At 44.2% G+C, this 21881-nt stretch overlaps 1 pseudogene; it reads left to right on the top strand.

Annotated features, from left to right (window-relative positions):
• The first annotated feature begins 11517 nt into the window (after positions 1 to 11517).
• LOC133054900 (killer cell immunoglobulin-like receptor 2DL5A) lies at positions 11518 to 21403 on the top strand (annotated as a pseudogene).
• The last annotated feature ends 478 nt before the right edge of the window (positions 21404 to 21881 follow it).

Genomic DNA, 21881 nt, shown 5'->3' with positions numbered 1-21881 from the left:
GCCAGTTGATTCTTCAAATTGTTCAGTTTAAAATAAAACAAAACCAATAAAAGAAAACCCCTCTATTCAGTAACATTTTACAAGGGTAAACTTATTTACAAGACTGAAACAGACTTGTAGACTTAGAGAACAAACTTAGAGTTACCAGAGGGGAGCAGTAGGGGAACAGATAGATTGGGAGCTTGGGATTGACATGAGCACACTGCTATATTTAAAATAAAATGCTTTCCATGAAAAAATAATGATGCTATTTGGCAAAACAAAAAGATGAAGTATACTCTGTTTGATATATCCAGTATGGTGCCGCTAACCATATGAGGCTGAATGCATGCATGCTAAGCCAATTCAGTCATGTCCGACTCTTTGCAACCCATGGACTGCAGCCGCCCAGGCTCCTGTGTGCATGGGATTCTCCAGGCAAGAATACTGGAATCAGTTTCCATTCCCTTCTCCAGGGGATCTCCTCGACCCATCAAACCCAGGTCTCTCATCTCTCTTGCAATGACAGGCGGATTCTTGACCACTGAGCCACCAGGAAGCCCCCTCAGCTTTTTAAAAAGAACAAAGCCCTGTCTTTTGAGAACATGGATTGACTTGGAGGGCATTATGCTTAGTGAAATAAGTCAGACAGGGAAAGAGTAATGCTGTATGTTTTCACTTATCTGTGGAATCTAAAAATCAAAATAGGGATTTCCTTGATGGTCCAGGGACTAAGACCCCCAATGCAGGGGGTCAAGTTTCAATCCCTGGTCAGGGAACTAGATCCCACAAGCTACAACTAAAAAGATACCATGTTCCACAACTCAGATCTAATGCAGCCAGATAAACAAAAATAAGTATTAAGAAAATAAAAATAAATGAACAAATATAACAAAAGAGAATCAGACTCAAAGAAGAAACTAGTGGTTACTGGAAGGTAGAAGAGAGAGGGGTGGGTATGAGGGGCAGCAAAGCATGTAGAGTGGATTAAGAAATACCAATAACCATTTATAAAATAAATAAGTCACAGGGTTATAGGGGGAGGAGCCAAGACGGCGGAGGAGTAGGACGGGGAGACCACTTTCTCTCCTACAAATTCATCAAAAGAATAACTGAACGCAGAGCAAACTTCACAAAACAACTTCTGATTGCTAGCTGAGGTCATCAGGCACCCAGAAAAGTAGCCCATTGTCTTCGAAAGGAGGTAGGACAAAATATAAAGGATAAAAAGTGAGACAAAAGAGCTAAGGACGGAGATCCATCCCGGGAAGGGAGTCTCAATAGAGGACGTTTCCAGACACCGGGAAACCCTCGCACTGGCGGGCCTGGGGGAAGTGTTTGAATCTCGGAGGGCAACCTGACTGGGAGGGAAACAATAAATAACACCCACAGATTATGAGCCTAAAAGCAACTCCCAGCAGAAAAGTACCCCAGACACCCGCATCCGCGACCAGCAAGTGGGGGCGGAACGGAGAGGAGCGGGCAGCGTTGCTTAGGGTGAGGACCGGACCTGAGTGCCCTGAGGACAATCATAAGGAGCTTTTGTGAGTTGCCAACCTAAACTGTGGGACAGCAAAAGAGAGAGAGAAAATTAACCGGCCCAAACACACTGCCGGCCGTTCGCAGAACAAAGGGACCGAGAAAGGCCAGAGAAGAGCTCGCAGGCTGCGGACCGACCCAGCCCCGCCGGAGGCAGGAGGCAGGGGGAAGGGGAAAGGGGCAGGCTCGGCCCCAAGGACCGCACCCCCTACCGCACTGTAAACAAGCCTCAAGTTTCTAATCAAAGACCTCTTGAGATTCTGGAGATTCTGGATGGTCGACATCCGCAGGGAGGGTCGCAGCGAGACCCAGGGCGCAGGCACCCGACCGGCGCGGGCGGGGACTGGGGCTGGGGACGCGGAGGGCAGAAGGCGCGCGCACCCGACTGGCGCCAGCGGAAACTGAGACTGGGTCCGCGGAAGGGAGGGGGCGCGCCGCACCCGGGGACAGTGCGCCCGTCAAGCCCCTCGCTGCCTGGACCGCTCTGACGGGGAAGGCACAGAGAGCAGGAGCAGCTTTTTGTTCTGCGCTTTTGTGGAACACCCGAGGGCTGGAGCCGCGCGCAGCACGGGGCGCGCTCCATATGGAGCAGCCGGGAGCCTGAGCAGCGCAGACGGAGAAAGCAGCGCCAGCCTGTCCCCGCGGCGCAAGCCTGTCCCCGCAGCGTCAGCCCCTCCCCGCGGCGCCAGCCCCTCCCCGCGGAGCGACGGAACTAGCTACCTGAATAAGAGTCCACCTCCGCCCGCCTGTGTCAGGGCAGAAATGAGGCTCTGAAGAGACCGGCAAACAGAAGCCAAATAAACAAAGGGAACCGCTTCAGAAGGGACTGGTGCAACAGATTAAAATCCCTCTAGAAAACACCGACTACACCAGAAGGGGCCTGTAGATATCGAGAAGTGTAAGCTGGAAAAAGGAGTTATCTGAAACTGAGCCGAACCCACACTGACCACAACAGCTCCAGAGAAATTCCTAGATATATTTTTACTATTTTTTTTTTTGTAGGAAAAAAAAATTTTTTTTTAATTTTTGTCTCTTTTATTTTCCTTTAAAATTCCCTATTACTCCTTAACTTTCATTTTCATAGATTTTTATGATTTTTTTAATTAGGAAAAGAATTTTTTTTTCTTTCTTTCTTTTTTTTTCTCCTTTTTTGTTCCTTTTTCTCTTCTATTTTCTATTTTTCTTTTTCTCTTATTTTTTTAAAGTCCTCTAGTACTCCTCCACTACTCCTTAATTTTCATTTTCAATACACTATAACCTTACAAAAAAAAGGGGGGGGGGGAAGCCCTATTCCAGACACAGCAATCTAAACAAGATGAAAAGGCAAAGAAATACCCAACAGGTAAAGGAACATGAAAAATGCCCACCAAGTCAAACAAAAGAGGAGGAGATAGGGAATCTACCTGAAAAAGAATTTAGTATAATGATAAGAAAAATGATCCAAAATCTTAAAAACAAAATGGAGTTATAGATAAATAGCCTGGAGACAAAGATTGAAAAGATTCAAGAAATGTTTAATAAAGACCTAGAAGAAATAAAAAAGAGTCAATTAAAAATGAATAATACAATGGATGAGATCAAAAACACTCTGGAGGGAACCAAGAGGACAATAACGGAGACAGAAGATAGGATAAGTGAGGTAGAAGATAAAATGGTGGAAATAAATGAAGCAGAGAGGAAAAAAGTAAAAAGGATCAAAAGAAATGAGGACAACCTCAGGGACCTCTGGGACAATGTGAAACGCCCCAACATTTGAATCATAGGAGTCCCAGAAGAAGAAGACAAAAAGAAAGGCCATGAGAAAATACTCGAGGAGATAATAGCTGAAAACTTCCCTAAAATGGGGAAGGAAATAGCCACCCAAGTCCAAGAAACCCAGACAGTCCGAAACAGGATAAACCTTAGGCAAAACACCCCAAGACACATATTAATCAAATTAACAAAGATCAAACACAAAGAACAAATATTAAAAGCAGCAAGGGAGAAACAACAAATAACACACAAAGGGATTCCCATAAGGATAACAGCTGATCTATCAGTAGAAACCCTCCAGGACAGAAGGGAATGGGAGGACATATTGAAAGTAATGAAAGAGAATAACCTACAACCTAGATTACTGTACCCAGCAAGGATCTCATTCAGATATGAAGGAGAATTCAAAAGCTTTACAGACAAGCAAAAGCTGAGAGAATTCAGCACCACCAAACCAGCTCTTCAACAAATGCTAAAGGATCTTCTCTAGACAGGAAATGCAGAAAGGTTGTATAAACGTGAACCCAAAACAACAAAGCAAATGGGAACGGGACCACACCTATCAATAATTACCTTAAATGTAAATGGGTTGAATGCCCCAACCAAAAGACAAAGATTGGCTGAATGGATACAAAAACAAGACCCCTATATATGCTATCTACAAGAGACCCACCTCAAAACAAGAGACACATACAGACTAAAAGTGAAGGGCTGGAAAAAAATATTTCACGCAAACGGAGACCAAAAGAAAGCAGGAGGTGCAATACTCATATCAGATAAAATAGACTTTCAAATAAAGGATGTGAAAAGAGACAAAGAAGGACACTACATAATGATCAAAGGATCAATCCAAGAAGAAGATATAACAATTATAAATATATATGCACCCAACATAGGAGCACCGCAATATGTATGGCAAACGCTAATGAGTATGAAAGAGGAAATTAATAGTAACACAATAATAGTGGGAGACTTTAATACCCCACTCACACCTATGGACAGATCAACTAAACAGAAAATTAACAAGGAAACACAAACCTTAAATGACACAATGGACCAGCTAGACCTAATTGATATCTATAGGACATTTCACCCCAAAACAATCAACTTCACCTTTTTCTCAAGTGCACACGGAACCTTCTCCAGAATAGATCACACCCTGGACCATAAATCTGGTCTTGGAAAATTCAAAAAAATTGAAATCATTCCAGTCATCTTTTCTGACCACAGTGCAGTAAGATTAGATCTCAATTACAGGAAAAAAATTGTTAAAAATTCAAACATATGGAGGCTAAATAACACCCTTCTGAATAACCAACAAATCATAGAAGAAATCAAAATATGTATAGAAATGAATGAAAATGAAAACACAACAACCCAAAACCTATGGGACACTGTAAAAGCAGTGCTAAGAGGAAGGTTCATAGCATTACAGGCTTACATCAAGAAACAAGAAAAAAGTAATATAAATAACCTAACTCTACACCTAAAGCAATTAGAGAAGGAAGAAATGAAGAACCCCAGGGTTAGCAGAAGGAAAGAAATCTTAAAAATTAGGGCAGAAATAAATGCAAAAGAAACTAAAGAGACCATAGCAAAAATCAACAAAGCTGAAAGCTGGTTTTTTGAAAAAATAAACAAAATTGACAAACCATTAGCAAGACTCATTAAGAAACAAAGAGAGAAGAACCAAATTAACAAAATTAGAAATGAAAATGGAGAGATCACAACAGACAACACTGAAATACAAAGGATCATAAGAGACTACTACCAGCAGCTCTATGCCAATAAAATGGACAACTTGGATGAAATGGACAAATTCTTAGAAAAGTATAACTTTCCAAAACTGAACCAGAAAGAAATAAAAGATCTTAACAGACCCATCACAAGCAAGGAAATCAAAACTGTCATCAAAAATCTTCCAGCAAACAAAAGCCCAGGACCAGATGGCTTCACAGCTGAATTCTACCAAAAATTTAGAGAAGAGCTAACACCTATCTTACTCAAACTCTTCCAGAAAATTGCAGAAGAAGGTAAGCTTCCAAACTCATTCTATGAGGCCACCATCACCCTAATCCCAAAACCAGACAAACATGCCACAAAAAAAGAAAACTCCAGGCCAGTATCACTGATGAACATAGATGCAAAAATCCTTAACCAAATTCTAGCAAACAGAATCCAACAACATATTAAAAAATCATACACCATGACCAAGTGGGCTTTATCCCAGGAATGCAAGGATTCTTTAATATCCGCAAATCAATCAATGTAATACACCACATTAACAAATTGAAAGAGAAAAACCATATGATTATCTCAATAGATGCAGAGAAAGCCTTTGACAAAATTCAACACTCATTTATGATTAAAACTCTCCAGAAAGCAGGAATAGAAGGAACATACCTCAACATAATAAAAGCTATATATGACAAACCCACAGCAAGCATCACACTCAATGGTGAAAAATTGAAACCATTTCCCCTGAAATCAGGAACAAGACAAGGGTGCCCACTCTCACCACTACTATTCAACATAGTGTTGGAAGTTCTGGCCACAGCAATCAGAGCAGAAAAAGAAGTAAAAGGAATCCAGATAGGAAAAGAAGAAGTAAAGCTCTCACTGTTTGCAGATGACATGATCCTCTACATAGAAAACCCTAAAGACTCTACCAGAAAATTACTAGAGCTAATCAATGAATATAGTAAAGTTGCAGGATATAAAATTAACACACAGAAATCCCTTGCATTCCTATATACTAACAATGAAAAAACAAAAAGAGAAATTGAGGAAACAATACCATTCACCATTGCAACAAAAAGAATAAAATACTTAGGAGTATATCTACCTAAAGAAACAAAGGACCTATACATAGAAAACTATAAAACACTGATGAAAGAAATCAAAGAGGACACAAACAGATGGAGAAACATACCGTGTTCATGGATTGGAAGAATTAATATTGTCAAAATGGCTATTCTACCCAAAGCAGTGTATAGATTCAATGCAATCCCTATCAAGCTACCAACAGTATTTTTCACAGAACTAGACCAAAGAATTTCACAATTTGTATGGAAATACAAAAAACCTCGAATAGCCAAAGTAATCTTGAGAAAGAAGAATGGAGCTGGAGGAATCAACCTGCCTGACTTCAGACTCTACTACAAAGCCACAGTCATCAAGACAGTATGGTACTGGCACAAAGACAGAAATATAGATCAATGGAACAGAATAGAAAGCCCAGAGATAAATCCACGAACCTATGGACACCTTATCTTTGACAAAGGAGGCAAGGATATTCAATGGAAAAAAGACAACCTCTTTAACAAGTGGTGCTGGGAAAACTGGTCAACCACTTGTAAAAGAATGGAACTAGAACACTTTCTAACACCATACACAAAAATAAACTCAAAATGGATTAAAGATCTAAATGTAAGACCAGAAACTATAAAACTCCTAGAGGAGAACATAGGCAAAACACTCTCCGACATAAATCAAAGCAAGATCCTCTATGACCCACCTCCCAGAATATTGGAAATAAAAGCAAAACTAAACAAATGGGACCTAATGAAACTTAAAAGCTTTTGCACTACAAAGGAAACTATAAGTAAGGTGAAAAAACAGCCCTCAGATTGGGAGAAAATAATAGCAAATGAAGAAACAGACAAAGGATTAATCTCAAAAATATACAAGCAACTCCTGCAGCTCAATTCCAGAAAAATAAATGACCCAATCAAAAAATGGGGCAAAGAACTAAACAGACATTTCTCCAAAGAAGACATACAGATGGCTAACAAACACATGAAAAGATGCTCAACATCACTCATTATTAGAGAAATGCAAATCAAAACCACAATGAGGTACCATTACACGCCAGTCAGGATGGCTGCTATCCAAAAGTCTACAAGCAATAAATGCTGGAGAGGGTGTGGAGAAAAGGGAACCCTCTTACACTGTTGGTGGGAATGCAAACTAGTACAGCCACTATGGAAAACAGTGTGGAGATTTCTTAAAAAACTGGAAATAGAACTGCCATATGACCCAGCAATCCCACTTCTGGGCATACACACTGAGGAAACCAGATCTGAAAGAGACACATGCACCCCAATGTTCATCGCAGCACTGTTTATAATAGCCAGGACATGGAAGCAACCTAGATGCCCATCAGCAGATGAATGGATAAGGAAGCTGTGGTACATATACACCATGGAATATTACTCAGCCATTAAAAAGACTTCATTTGAACCAGTCCTAATGAGATGGATGAAGCTGGAGCCCATTATACAGAGTGAAGTAAGCCAGAAAGATAAAGAACATTACAGCATACTGACACATGTATATGGAATTTAGAAAGGTGATAACGATAACCCTATATGCAGAACAGAAAAAGAGACACAGAAATACAGAACAGACTTTTGAACTTTGTGGGAGAATGTGAGGGTGGGATATTTCAAAAGAACAGCATGTATGCTATCTATGGTGAAACAGATCACCAGCCCAGGTGGGATGCACGAGACAAGTGCTCCGGCCTGGTGCACTGGGAAGACCCAGAGGAATCGGGTGGAGAGGGAGGTGGGAGGGGGGATCGGGATTGTGAATACATGTAAATCCATGGCTGATTCATATCAATGTATGACAAAACCCACTGGAAAAAAAAAATAAAAATAAAAAAAATAAAAAAAAAGAAATAGAAGATCTTAACAGACCCATCACAAGCAAGGAAATCGAAACTGTCATCAAAAATCTTCCAGCAAACAAAAGCCCAGGACCAGATGGCTTCACAGCTGAATTCTACCAAAAATTTAGAGAAGAGCTAACACCTATCTTACTCAAACTCTTCCAGAAAATTGCAGATGAAGGTAAGCTTCCAAACTCATTCTATGAGGCCACCATCACCCTAATCCCAAAACCAGACAAACATGCCACAAAAAAAGAAAACTCCAGGCCAGTATCACTGATGAACATAGATGCAAAAATCCTTAATAAAATTCTAGCAAACACAATCCAACAACATATTAAAAAAAATCATACACCATGACCAAGTGGGCTTTATCCCAGGAATGCAAGGATTTTTTAATATCTGCATATCAATCAATGTAATACACCACATTAACAAATTGAAAGAGAAAAACCATATGATTATCTCAATAGATGCAGAGAAAGCCTTTGACAAAATTCAACATTCATTTATGATTAAAACTCTCCAGAAAGCAGGAATAGAAGGAACATACCTCAACATAATAAAAGCTATATATGACAAACCCACAGCAAGCATTACCCTCAATGGTGAAAAATTGAAACCATTTCCCCTGAAATCAGGAGCAAGACAAGGGTGCCCACTCTCACCACTACTATTCAACATAGTGTTGGAAGTTTTGGCCACAGCAATCAGAGCAGAAAAAGAAGTAAAAGGAATCCAGATAGGAAAAGAAGAAGTGAAACTCTCGCTGTTTGCAGATGACATGATCCTCTACATAGAAAACCCTAAAGACTCTACCAGAAAATTACTAGAGCTAATCAATGAATATACTAAAGTTGCAGGATATAAAATTAACACACAGAAATCCCTTGCATTCCTATATACTAACAATGAAAAAGCAGAAAGAGAAATGAAGGAAACAATACCATTCACCATTGCAACAAAAAGAATAAAATACTTAGGAGTATATCTACTTAAAGAAACAAAAGACCTATACGTAGAAAACTATAAAACACTGATGAAAGAAATCAAAGAGGACACAAACAGATGGAGAAACATACCGTGTTCATGGATTGGAAGAATCAGTATTGTCAAAATGGCTATTCTACCCAAAGCAATCTATAGATTCAATGCAATCCCTATCAAGCTACCAACGGTATTTTTCACAGAACTAGACCAAAGAATTTCACAATTTGTATGGAAATACAAAAAACCTCGAATAGCCAAAGTAATCTTGAGAAAGAAGAATGGAACTGGAGGAATCAACCTGCCTGACTTCAGACTCTACTACAAAGCCACAGTCATCAAGACAGTATGGTACTGGCACAAAGACAGAAATATAGACCAATGGAACAGAATAGAAAGCCCAGAGATAAATCCACGAACCTATGGACACCTTATCTTTGACAAAGGAGGAAAGGATATTCAATGGAAAAAAGACAACCTCTTTAACAAGTGGTGCTGGGAAAACTGGTCAACCACTTGTAAAAGAATGAAACTAGAACACTTTCTAACACCATACACAAAAATAAACTCAAAATGGATTAAAGATCTAAATGTAAGACCAGAAACTATAAAACTCCTAGAGGAGAACGTAGGCAAAACACTCTCCGACATGAATCACAGCAGGATCCTCTATGACCCACCTCCCAGAATATTGGAAATAAAAGCAAAACTAAACAAATGGGACCTAATGAAACTTAAAAGCTTTTGCACTACAAAGGAAACTATAAGTAAGGTGAAAAGACAGCCCTCAGATTTGGAGAAAATAATAGCAAATGAAGCAACAGACAAAGGATTAATCTCAAAAATATACAAGCAACTCCTGCAGCTCAATTCCAGAAAAATAAATGACCCAATCAAAAAATGGGCCAAAGAACTAAACAGACATTTCTCCAAAGAAGACATACAGATGGCTAACAGACACATGAAAAGATGCTCAACATCACTCATTATTAGAGAAATGCAAATCAAAACCACAATGAGGTACCATTACACACCAGTCAGGATGGCTGCTATCCAAAAGTCTACAAGCAATAAATGCTGGAGAGGGTGTGGAGAAAAGGGAACCCTCTTACACTGTTGGTGGGAATGCAAACTAGTACAGCCACTATGGAAAACAGTGTGGAGATTTCTTAAAAAACTGGAAATAGAACTGCCATATGACCCAGCAATCCCACTTCTGGGCATACACACTGAGGAAACCAGATCTGAAAGAGACACATGCACCCCAATGTTCATCGCAGCACTGTTTATAATAGCCAGGACATGGAAGCAACCTAGATGCCCATCAGCAGATGAATGGATAAGGAAGCTGTGGTACATATACACCATGGAATATTACTCAGCCGTTAAAAAGAATTCATTCGAACCAGTTCTAATGAGATGGATGAAACTGGAGTCCATTATACAGAGTGAAGTAAGCCAGAAAGATAAAGAACATTACAGCATACTAACACATATATATGGAATTTAGAAAGATGGTAATGATAACCCTATGTGCAAAACAGAAAAAGAGACAGAGAAGTACAGAACAGACTTTTGAACTCTGTGGGAGAAGGTGAGGGTGGGATGTTTCGAAAGAACAGCATGTATATTATCTATGATGAAACAGATCACCAGCCCAGGTGGGATGCATGAGACAAGTGCTCGGGCCTGGTGCACTGGGAAGACCCAGAGGGATCGGGTGGAGAGGGAGGTGGGAAGGGGGATCGGGATGGGGAATGCGTGTAACTCTATGGCTGATTCATATCAATGTATGACAAAACCCACTGAAATGTTGTGAAGTAATTAGCCTCCAACTAATAAAAAATAAAAATAAATAAATAAATATGTCACAGGGTTATAATGTCCAGCACAGGGGATATAGTCAATATTTTACAATATTTTGTACTGTGTGTAATCTATGAAAATACTGAATCACTATGTAATACACCTGTAACTAATATAATATTGTAAGCCAACTATACATAATTTTTTTTAAATTGTTACATGTTCAAAGAACTTGGCAGTGCATACATACAGGGAAAAGAAAATACAATATAGGAAAATCCATAAACTAAAAAATAAATCATGAAATTAGACATTTTTACTGCAGATGTCATAGAGATGGTTGAACATTAAAGATAAAATATAATGCTTAGAAATTTTTTAATGTAAGAATGAAATAAGAAATTCTATGAAAATCATATCAAGAGTGAAAACAGAAAATAATTCAGTGCATCAGAGTCGTAGCAGATTAGATACTGCAGCATACATTTTTGGTAAACTTGAAAACGTAGCCATAGGTGGGTTGGGTCAGAGGTTGTGGTTCAAGTTTGTTAAACAATCTGAAGAGACAGTACTGGTCTGAAAATGTTCCAGGAAGCCCAATTCCTCCCTCAGCCGGGGCCCCCACGCACTGCCTTTTTTAAGGTAAGGAGAGCCTGTGTGAGTCACCTTTCCGTCCTGTGGTCAGCCTGCACATGACATTAGTTTGGGCATCATCATAGCATCCTGTGAACTCTTCAGGCCTGCTGAGCTGCTGCCTCCCGCTCAGCAGAAGCAGCACCATGCTGTCCGCCATCGTCAGCCTGGCCTGTCTTGGTGAGTCCTGGAAGGGAATGAAGCCTGGTGCAAATATTGACCTGGAGTGCTGGGTCCTCCTTAACAGAGAGCCCTGCCTCCACGGGGGCAAGGTGGACTTTGATGGTTGGGTTCATCAAGGCTGAGCACCATCCTTGCCAGTGAGGCCCATAGAACAGGCCGGGGGAGTAGGAGGCCAGGTCTGACATGAGATGGATCATCCATCATGAGTCTTTCTTTCCAGGGTTCTTCTTGATCCAGAGCATCTGGGCACAGGAGGGTGAGTCTTTCCCCCAAACCATGGTTGCCATCCACCTCAAGGAAGACTCTCCTGTAATAAGAGGGGGCATGGCAGAGAAGGTAGGGTGACAGGTCAACCATGGGAAGTCAGAACCATATAAGGGTGAGCCTTTGGAAGTAGAAAATGGGAGCCCAGGGTGGCTCAGATGGTAAAGAGTCTGCCTGCAGTGAGGGAGACCTGGGTTCGATCCCTGGTTCAGGAAGATCCCCTGGAGAAGGAAATGGCAACCCGCTCCAGTGTTCTTGCCTGGAGAATTCCATGGATAGAGGAGTCTGGTGGGCTATAGTCCATGGGGTCACAAAGAGTCAGACACGACTGGTTGACTAACACGTTCAGGGAAATCTAGTCCCCAGTTCTGGTCCAGAGACCCTCCCCGAGACACTCTTCCCCCTGCTGAGCCAGGCTCTATGGGCACCTACAGGAGGCTGTGATGGTCAGAGCTGGGGTGACTGGGAGGGACTGGTGCTCTCTGTAGACTGAGGGAAGACAGCAGGGCCAGGGACAACAGACCCTTGGAGGACAGGGTGATGACTCAAGCTCTCCAACAGTTCCATGGGGTGGGCATTGCAGAGAACTGCTGCTGCTGTCCTCCATTCAGAAGACGGGGAGAACCGTACACCCTGCCCCCTGAGATTCCAGAAGGTTCTATCACAGGCTCCATCACATCCTGCATTTCTCATGTAAGCTGACATCATTCCACCCACACAGGTTATTCTTCCATTGGGTGTCTACTCCGTCTTGTTTTATAAAACAAATTTTACATGATCAACACCCAGGAAGAGTCTGTAAGTCAACACTTGCTCAAAATTCTCAGGCTTCCCCGGTAGCTCAGTGGTAAAGAACCTGCCTGCAATTCAGGGGCTGCAGGCGATGTGGGTTCAATCCTGGGGTTGGAAGATCCCCTGGAGAAGGAAGTGGCAACCCACTGCAGTATTCTTGCTTGGAGAATCCCCATGGACAGAGGAGCCTGGCGGGCTACAGTCCATGGGTCAGAAGAGTCAGACACGACTGAGCACACACACATACTCAGAATTCTCAGCAGACGTTTTTCATGTAGGAGGTGCTGCCTCTGTGGTGTGGGAATCTCCATGGAGCATGGGTTCCCCTGGTTTGAAAAGGAGCCTTAGAGGTGTGGGAAGGGGGAGGGTCCTCTGAGCCCAGAGAGGGGAATGGGTTCCCCATCTTCTACTGTAAACCATGCATTCTTCTCCCCTAGGTGGTCACGACAAGCCCTCCCTGTCAGCCTGGCCAAGCCCTGTGGTTCCTCAAGGACAGCATGTGACTCTCCGGTGCCACTCAGGTTCAGGCTGCACAAGGCTGAGAGAACCGATGTCCCTGAGCTCCAGGGTGTCATATTCTGGAAGGACTTCCTGATGGGCCCTGTGACCGAGGCACACGCAGGGACCTACAGGTGTCATGGTTGCTACAGTCACCTCCCCACTTCCTGTTCAGCACCCAGCGACCCCCCTGGAGATTGTGGTCACAGGTCAGAGAGCTCTTGTCCAGACAGGCCACCTGTTGTCCCGGTCTCCTGGATCCCAGAGTTTTCTGGTGGGAGTGTGAGTCAGGGTCCAGTCAGAACAACAGGAAGTGCTCCAGGCATTCTAGATAAAAGGATATTTGACAGAGGAGATTGGGTCCCACAGCAGGCAGAACGATGGCACTCCTAAAGATGCCCACATCCTAATACCCCAAATCTATGATTACTATATCACATTCCAAGGGAAATGAAACCGCATGTTGAACTTAGGTTGGTAAGCAGGTGACCGTGAGACGAGGAGGTTTTCCTGCAGATGTTTCTGTGCTTTAAGTCTCTCCCACTCTGAGTGGTCAGCCTCTCAGTGACCCTCTGGACACAGTGATCACAAGTGAGAATGTCAAGACCTGGCATACCGACTGGATGTATCAGGACTTCGAAGCCCCAGTTGGTGGTGTGGGAGAGGAGAGAATGGTGCTTTTTACGGAGAGAAACTGACTTGGTGAGAGTTGCATCCGAGAGACAAAGAAAGAGGAGAAACAAGTACAGACCACCTGTTACAACAGAAAAGACAGATGCAGGGGCAGAGACAGAGGAACTCAGAGATGGAGATAAAGAGTGAAGTGAGAGATACAGACAGAAGGGCAGGCAGCAGAGAGGGTGCCTTCCGCCCTGACTTTGCTCAGAGACCAGGAGCAGTTTAGGAGCTTGGTTTCCATTTTAAAGCTACACTCTCTTCTCTACTCAAAGAACCCAAGGATACACCACGTATCTGCCCAGGACTTCATGACCGGTTGGTCTGTCTCAGGCTGTTTCCCCAGGAGCCCTGTGTCCTCATGCCCCAGGTGATGCACAGATACTGTGTCCACTCTGATGTGGCTTCCTTCCAGGTGGTTGAGCCACACTCTGCCCCAGGACACCAAGGTCCCTGGTGACGGAGCCAAACGCCAGCTCCTGTATGTAGTGTGTTTCATGGGTTCTCCTGCTGTATGCTCAGGCCCAAGTGCAAGCTCACACCAAATGTTGTAAGATTATGGAGGTCAAAGCCCACAGAGAGATGGAATCAGAGAGAAAACAGTCAATGAAAAGCAGAGGCAGAAACACAGGTGCTGTGCATACACACAGAAAATAAGCCAGAGGGACTGGGGGCAGTGGGAGAAACATTTTTAAAAAATAAAGGTAAATAGAAAGAAAAAAGGATAGAGAGAATTAATGAGAAAGAAGGGAGGGGACAGAGAAGCCCTAAAAATCAGAGACCTGGGGAGGGGGGTGGGTGAAAAGACCAAGAAAGACGGTGATGTGGGGATGGATAATAGAGATTCCAAAAGAGACCCAGAGAGACAGAGAAGCAGAGGAAGTCATGGAAGTGGGAATAGATGATAGGTAAATAGATAGATAGATAGTTAGATAGATAGATAGATAGGTAGATAGGTAAATAGATAGGTAGATAGATAGGTAAAATGATGGATGAATGTATACATAGATGATAAAATGGGTAGATAGCTACATACATAGAAAGCTAGATAGATGGTGGAATGATGGATGGATATATAGATAGATGATAAGATGGATAGATAGGACTGCAGATGGAGGTAGAGACAGATAATAAGATGGATAGATGATAATGCTGAAAGATAGAGACGAGGTAGAGAATGAGAGCCTCAGAAGGAAAGAAGACAGATCAAAGCAACCGATCCAAGGAGCAGTAGAGAGATTAAAAAAAAAATACAAGAAGGAAAACAATTAGGAGGGAGGCCATTTCAGAGACCTAGAGAGAGAAAGTAGGAGAGAGAGAGGGGAGAATAAGAGTGAGAGCAAGAGAGAGTTGAGAAGAACCGCGAGTGTGAATTCTCGGTTCAGGGGTGAAGGACGTGGGATTCGGGAAGAGCCTCTCTCACTAAACTGCCTCTCCTCCTTCCAGGTTTGTCCAAGAAACCCTCTCTCTCAGCCCAGGGGGGGGGCCGTGGTGAGGTCAGGAGTGAACGTGACCTTGCTCTGCAGCTCCGAGCGCGCCTTTGACCAGTTCCATCTGCTCAGGGCGGGGGAGAACCTTGGGCGCCCGCTCGCTGGAGGGCGGGGCCCCCGCGGAGCACTCCAGGCTGAGTTCCCTCTGGGTCCTGGGACCCCAGCCCACAGCGGGGCCTACAAATGCTACGGCTCCTTCACTCACTCTCCCTACTCGTGGTCAGACCCCAGCGACCCCCTGCTCCTGTCTGTCACAGGTGAGGAGCCTCTTGATTCAAATTAAAATTTTTTTTCATAATTTTGTTTACTTATTTTTGGCTGCAGTGGGTCTCGTGGCTGCACAGGCTTTTCTCACGAGCAGGGGGCTCCTCTCCAGCGGCGGTGCACAGGTTTCTCATTTGTGGCGGCTTCTCTTGCTGTGGAGCACAAGCTCTAGGTGTGCGGGTTTCAGTCGTTGCAGCACGCGGGCTCGGTAGTTGTCGCTCCCGGGCTCTGGAGCGCAGGCTCCGTAGTTGTGGGGCATGAGCTTAGTTGCTCCTCGGTATGTGGGATCTTCCTGGATCAGGGATCGAACACCCGTCTCCTGTATTGGCAGGCCGATTCTTAACCTCTGAGCCCCCAGGGAAGCCCTGATTCTTTTAATGTTTTGGTTTTCTGGCCTCGAGGCATATGGGATCTTTGGTACCAGGGATGGAACCCACACCCCCTGCATTGGAAGGCCAAGTCTTAACCACAGGACCACCAGGGAAGGCCACCTCTCTGCATCTTGAAGCTCAGGGAGGCAGTCAAGTCCCCAGGGATTAGGGGAAGGGCTGCTAAGACACTCGGGACCTCAGCATTAGATGACAAAGAAGCTTCCATGAAGTAAAAGGCAGCCTCCTTCCCTCACCTCTCTCCTGTTCCTCTTTCTAGGAAACTCTTCAAGTAGTCAGCCACTACACACAAAGCCAAACTCCAACAGCGGTGAGTAACTGGTTCCTCTGATCTCTGTTTGCGGAACCCTGGGAGGGAGAAACTCCTGAGTAGATTATGGACTCAGCTGGGTTTCTAGGTAGCTCAGCAGTAAAGGACCTGCATGCCAAGGCTGGAGACACAGGTTTGACCCCTGGGTCAGGAAGATCCCAGGAGGAGGAAACAGCAACCCGCTCCAGTATTGTTCAGTTACTAAGTTGTGTCTGAGTCTGCAACCCCATGGACTGTAGGATGCCAGGCTTCCCTGTCCTTCACTATCTCCTGGAGTTTGCTCAGACTCGCTTGGGTATTCTTGCTGGAGAACCCCATGGACAGAGGAGCCTGGTGGGCTACAGCCCATGGGGTCAAAAAGAGTCAGACACGACCGAGTGACAGAGCATGCACGTGTTGACTCAGCCACCTCTCCAGCCCTGTGCTCTTGGGCTTGTCATCCACCCTGTCTGAGCCCCAGATTCTCCCACATCAGAAGGGGGTTCGGGTCTGTGTGCGGTCCAGTTCAGTTCAGTCGCTCAGTCATGTCCGGCGCTTCGCGACCCCGTGGACTGTTCTTCAGTTAGGACTCAGTATTTTTTTATTGAAACATAGCTGACTTAGTGTTGTGCTGATCTCTGCCGTACAGTGAAGTGACTCAGTTATACACATATATACATTTTTCCCCAGCGAGGGCTCTTTAACTCTAATTTTCTGCAGCTGAGGTCTCCTCCAAGAGAGGAGGATGAGAATAAACCTGACCACCCCCACCAGGAATAACACCACGACTAACCTCTCCACAGTGCTAACTGGAGATGAGAACTGTGAAGGCTTGAGGAAGGGAAAAGAAGGCAGCAGCTGGTGGGGGTGATGTCCCAGTTTTTTGAGAAGTTCTGTTTGCCAAGAAATGAGCACTGGGACTTCCCGGGTGGTCCAGTGGTTAAGAATCCACCTTCCTTTGGCCATAAAAAGGAACGCATTTGAGCCAGTTCTAATAACGTGGATGAACCAAGAGCTGGTTATACAGAATGAAGCCAGTCAGAAAGAGAAAAGCAAATTTCGTATATCAATGCTTACATATGGAATCTAGAAAGGTGATACTGCTGAACCTATTGACAGGTGGGAATAGAGACGCAGACACAGAGAACAGACTTTGGACACAGCAGGGGAAGGAGAGTGTGGGATGAATTGAGAGTGTCATTGAAGCATATCCATCACCATATGCAAAATAGACAGCTAATGGCACATTGCTGTGTAATGCAGGGAGCGCAACCAGGTCTCTGTGACAACCCAGAGGGGAGGGATGGTGTGGGAGGTGGGAGGGAGGTTCACCAGGGAAGGGACATACGCGTGCCTACGGCTGATTCATGTTGACGAACGGCAGAAACCAACACAACATTGTAAAGCAATTATCTCCAATCAAAAATAAATTTTAAAAAATAAATCAATACATTTGGATATATATACAAAAAAAGAACCCCCCTTCCAGTGAAGGGGGTGTGAGTTCGATCCCTGGTTGGGAAACTAAGATCCCACATGCCTCATAGCCAAAAAAGCAAAACATAAAACAGAAGCAATATTGTAACAAATTCAATAAAGACCTTAAAAAATGACTCTCATCAAAAATAAAATTTTTTCAATCTTTAAAAATAAAAAGAAATGAGCTCTTGTCTGTCAGGATGAAACCAAAAGCTCTCAGTAGCACAAAAGCTACAGTAAGACAGAACTGAATCCATCCACATCTAGGGTTTTCATTAACGTACTCTTTTAAGTACTGTTCCAGTTTAAGTTCTTACCCGTTAAGTACTTGTTTAAGTAACGCACAATATGCATTCTGCGTTCATTTCCTATTGCTGCTTCAACAAATTTCCACAGGCTCAGGTATTTTAAAGTATTTACAGTTCTATAAATGGGAAGTCTGAAATGGGTAAAAGTGAAAATGTTAGTTGCTCAGTGGTATTTGACTCTTTGTGACCCCATGGACTGTAGCCTGCCAGGCTCCTCTGTCCATGAATATTGTAGTGGGTTTCCATGCCCTCCTCCAGGGGATCTTCCTGAACCAGGGATCGAACTCAGGTCTCCCACATGGCAGGCAGATTCTTTACCATCTGAGCCACTAGGGAAGCCCTCTAAAATGAATGGGTGACACGGGGCTAAAATCAAGATGGCAGGGGGATTGCATTCCTTCTGGTGGTTCTGGGGAAGAATCCATTTCCTTGCCTGTTCCAGCTTCTAGAGGCTTCTTACATTTCCTACATCTCACGGTCGCTTCCTCCATCTTCACAGCTACAGTGGTTGGTCGTGTCTACCTGACATCATCTCACTCTGACGCTCTTTCTTTCATCACATCTCTCTCTCCAACTCTCTTCTTGTCCCTCCCTCTTTCTCTTGTTAAGAACTTTGTGATTACCCTGTGATCGTCCAAATAATCTAGGATAATCTCCCTATTTTAAACCTTTTTTAAAAAATTGGCTGTTCCACGTTGGATCTTAGTTTCCCTGACCAAGGATCAAACCTGCGCCCCCTGCATTATAAGCCTGGCATCTTAGCAGCTGGTGGTGGTGGTTTAGTCACTCAGTTGTATTCAACTCTGCAACCCCATGGACTATAGCCCGCCAGACTCCTCTGTCCATTGGATTCTGCAGGCAAGAATACTGGAGTAGGTTGCCATTTCCTATTCCAAAGGGTCTTCCCCACTCAGGGATCAAACCCATGTCTCCTGCATTGGCATGCAGGTTCTTTACCACTGAGCCACCCGGGAAGCCTGTCTTATAAAACACTAGAATGCCAAACATACTTGGCTTCAAACCATCATTAGTCTACTTTGGTAAGATTACCTCTTTGACCCTCTATTTTATCCACAACAGAGCCAGATTGAACCTCTTCCCTTTGAGGCTCTCTATGAGGATGGGGTCAAATCAAAAAGGTGAAAACATTACTCCCCCCACCACCACCGTGCACAGCCCAGGTCCTGGATCAAAGAAAGTGCTTTGTACGTGGTACAAAACTTCCCCCCGTCCATCCTCACACCCCAAAACCTTTCCTTCAACCCAATTCCAATTGTATGTGTAGATGCAGATAGATTCTGGGAGCTGAATGCCTATGTTCTTTTTTGTTACTTTATGTCTTTATTTTTGGCTGCACTGGGTCTTTGTTGCTGTGTGTGGGCTTTCTCTAGTTGCAGCACGCAGGCTTCAGTAGTTCAGTAAGGGCTTAGTCACTCTGGGACATGTGGAATCTTCCTAGTCCAGGGATGGAACTCATGTCCCCTGCATCGGCAGGTATGTTCTTAACCTGGACCACCGTGAAGACTGCTAGTATTCTTTTGAGTGAGTTCAGATCTTGGACTCAAAGGTGGGAAACAGCAAACCTCCCGATCAACTTTCCTCCTAATTTCCAAAAGGACTGGTTTTGTTGGTCGGGGGATGGACAACAAAGTATGTCTGGCAATAGCTGGCAGCAGGGTTGGTCTTTTCTCTCTCCCTCACCTGCAGAGCTTCAGCCTAAATATGCTTCATGAGACCACAGCAAAGCTGCATTCTGCAGCCCTGGGCTCAACTGTCTTGTCCTGGGCATGTGACATAAGACAACTGCCCTTACTTTGATCTTTATTTTGCTTTTTTCTTCCACTGGATAATTTAATTTGTTTGACTCAAGGGTATTGTGAAGGTAGAGATAGCACATTCATTTACCCAGCAAACAGTAAAGGAGAACTGCTATGATTTGTTTCTTAGTGGATTCACATCTTCCTCCAGGTAACCCCAGGCACCTGCACACTCTGGTTGGACCCTCTGTGGCCTTCGTATTCCTTGTCAGCCTTATCTCCTTCCTTGTCCATCACGGGTGCCCTGATGCTACAGGTAAGTCTCAGAAAGAAGAGGCCAGTGCATCTGGGCAAAGTGGGGAGGGGAGGGGACAGTGTACAGGTTTGTGCTCAAGGCAGGAGCCAGACACAGAGCTGTCTTTCTTTCCTCCCTTTCTTCCTTCCTTCTTTATTTGGCTGCATTGAGTCTTCGTTGCAGCACCGGGGAACTTGGCTGCATCACGCGGGATCTTTCATCTTGACACTTGGGCTCTCTAGCTTGGTGCACAGGCTTAACTGCCCCAAGGCATGTGGGATCTTAGTTCCTGGACCAGGGATCGAACCTGCATCCCCTGCCTTGAGAGGCAGATTCTTAACCACTGGCCTCCAGGGAACTCCCAGGATAGAGCTTTCAAGGGAGAACATCAGTGCCCTTGCCCCTCCTCTCAGCTTACAGGTTGTTGCCTACTTCTCCACTGGTCCAGTGCAGCCAGTAATATCCAGAGAAGGGATTGACATAAGGAAGAAATCAGGGGAGGGAACCAGTGGGATAGAGATAGGCAGTTGTTGGAACTTCCCTGGTGGTCCAGTGGTTACGACTTCACCTTCCAATGCAGGGGTTTCAGGTTCGATCCCTGGTCGGGGACCTAAGGTCCCACACACCTCGTGGTGGCCAAAAAACCAAAACACAAAACAGAAGCAAAATCGTAACAAATTCAACAAAGACTTTAAAAATGGTTCACATCAAAAAATCTTTTTTTAAAAAATGGGAGCTATCAATGCGTTGGGCGTTTGAACCTCAAAGAGGTAAAATTTCAGACTCTACTTTTGGGAGATGAGATGGTTGGATGGCATCACAGACTCAATGGACATGAGTTTGGGTAAATTCTGGGAGTTGGTGATGCACAGGGAAGCCTGGCGTGCTGCAGTTTGTGGGGTTGCAAAGAGTCAGACACGACTGAGCGATACTTTGGGGAGGATGAGTCATCTCGGACATCCACTGCATCTCTCTGTCCACTGGTGCTGTATGGATAAAACAAGAACCCAGAAGTGCCCTCCCAAGTGTCTTGATGACTTTGTCACCCACAGATGCTGCTATGATGAACAGCCAGCCTGAGGTGGGCAGAAGAGTGAATCAGGAGGTAGGTTCTCTTGGATACAACCCCTGAATGCAGTCTCATTTCCCCCATCGTCCCCCTAATGTTTGCACACCCTCACTCGTCATTCCCCTTTATGCAGGATCCTGACGCAGAGGAACTGAATGAGGTGACATACACCGACTTGGATTGTTCGGTTATCACATGGGAAAACATTACTCCCACGTCCCAGAGGCCCAGAGAGCCCTCAGCTGATGCCAGTGTGTACATGGATCTTGCAACATGCTAAGAGCAGTTCAAGGCTTGAATCTCATCCCCGGAACATGCCCAAAAAGAGCTGGAGGAGGTCTTTGATGGAAGCCATAGCACTTTCTCAAACTCAGCTTGAGAGCGTCATCCTAACAACAGCTGGAATCTGAAGACATAAATCTTCATCTTTAGGGTCATCCCTCTTCATCAGAGGGTCATCTCTAAAGCCTCAGGACCCCTTGGAAACCTCCCCCAGCCATTCTAGGGGATTATCATGATGATTCAGTCATTTCCAATGTTATCAACAAAATCACCAAAGTGTTCTAGAAAGCCAGCCATAAATAGCACACTTTCTTTGATGTTCAACTGATAAACTCCTAGAAATCATGATATATTTAATCAATGAATTAATTCCTCCAACAGTTTTCTATGCAGGCATAGCCTATTCTAAGTCTCTAAACAAATATTAGTGAAGGAAACTTCATCATGTTGTGGATCTTGGTCCAGTGGGAGAAGCC

Source organism: Dama dama, chromosome 4 (assembly GCF_033118175.1).
Source record: "Dama dama isolate Ldn47 chromosome 4, ASM3311817v1, whole genome shotgun sequence".
Lineage (NCBI taxonomy): Eukaryota > Metazoa > Chordata > Mammalia > Artiodactyla > Cervidae > Dama > Dama dama.
This window is presented reverse-complemented; position numbering and strand designations above follow the sequence as displayed.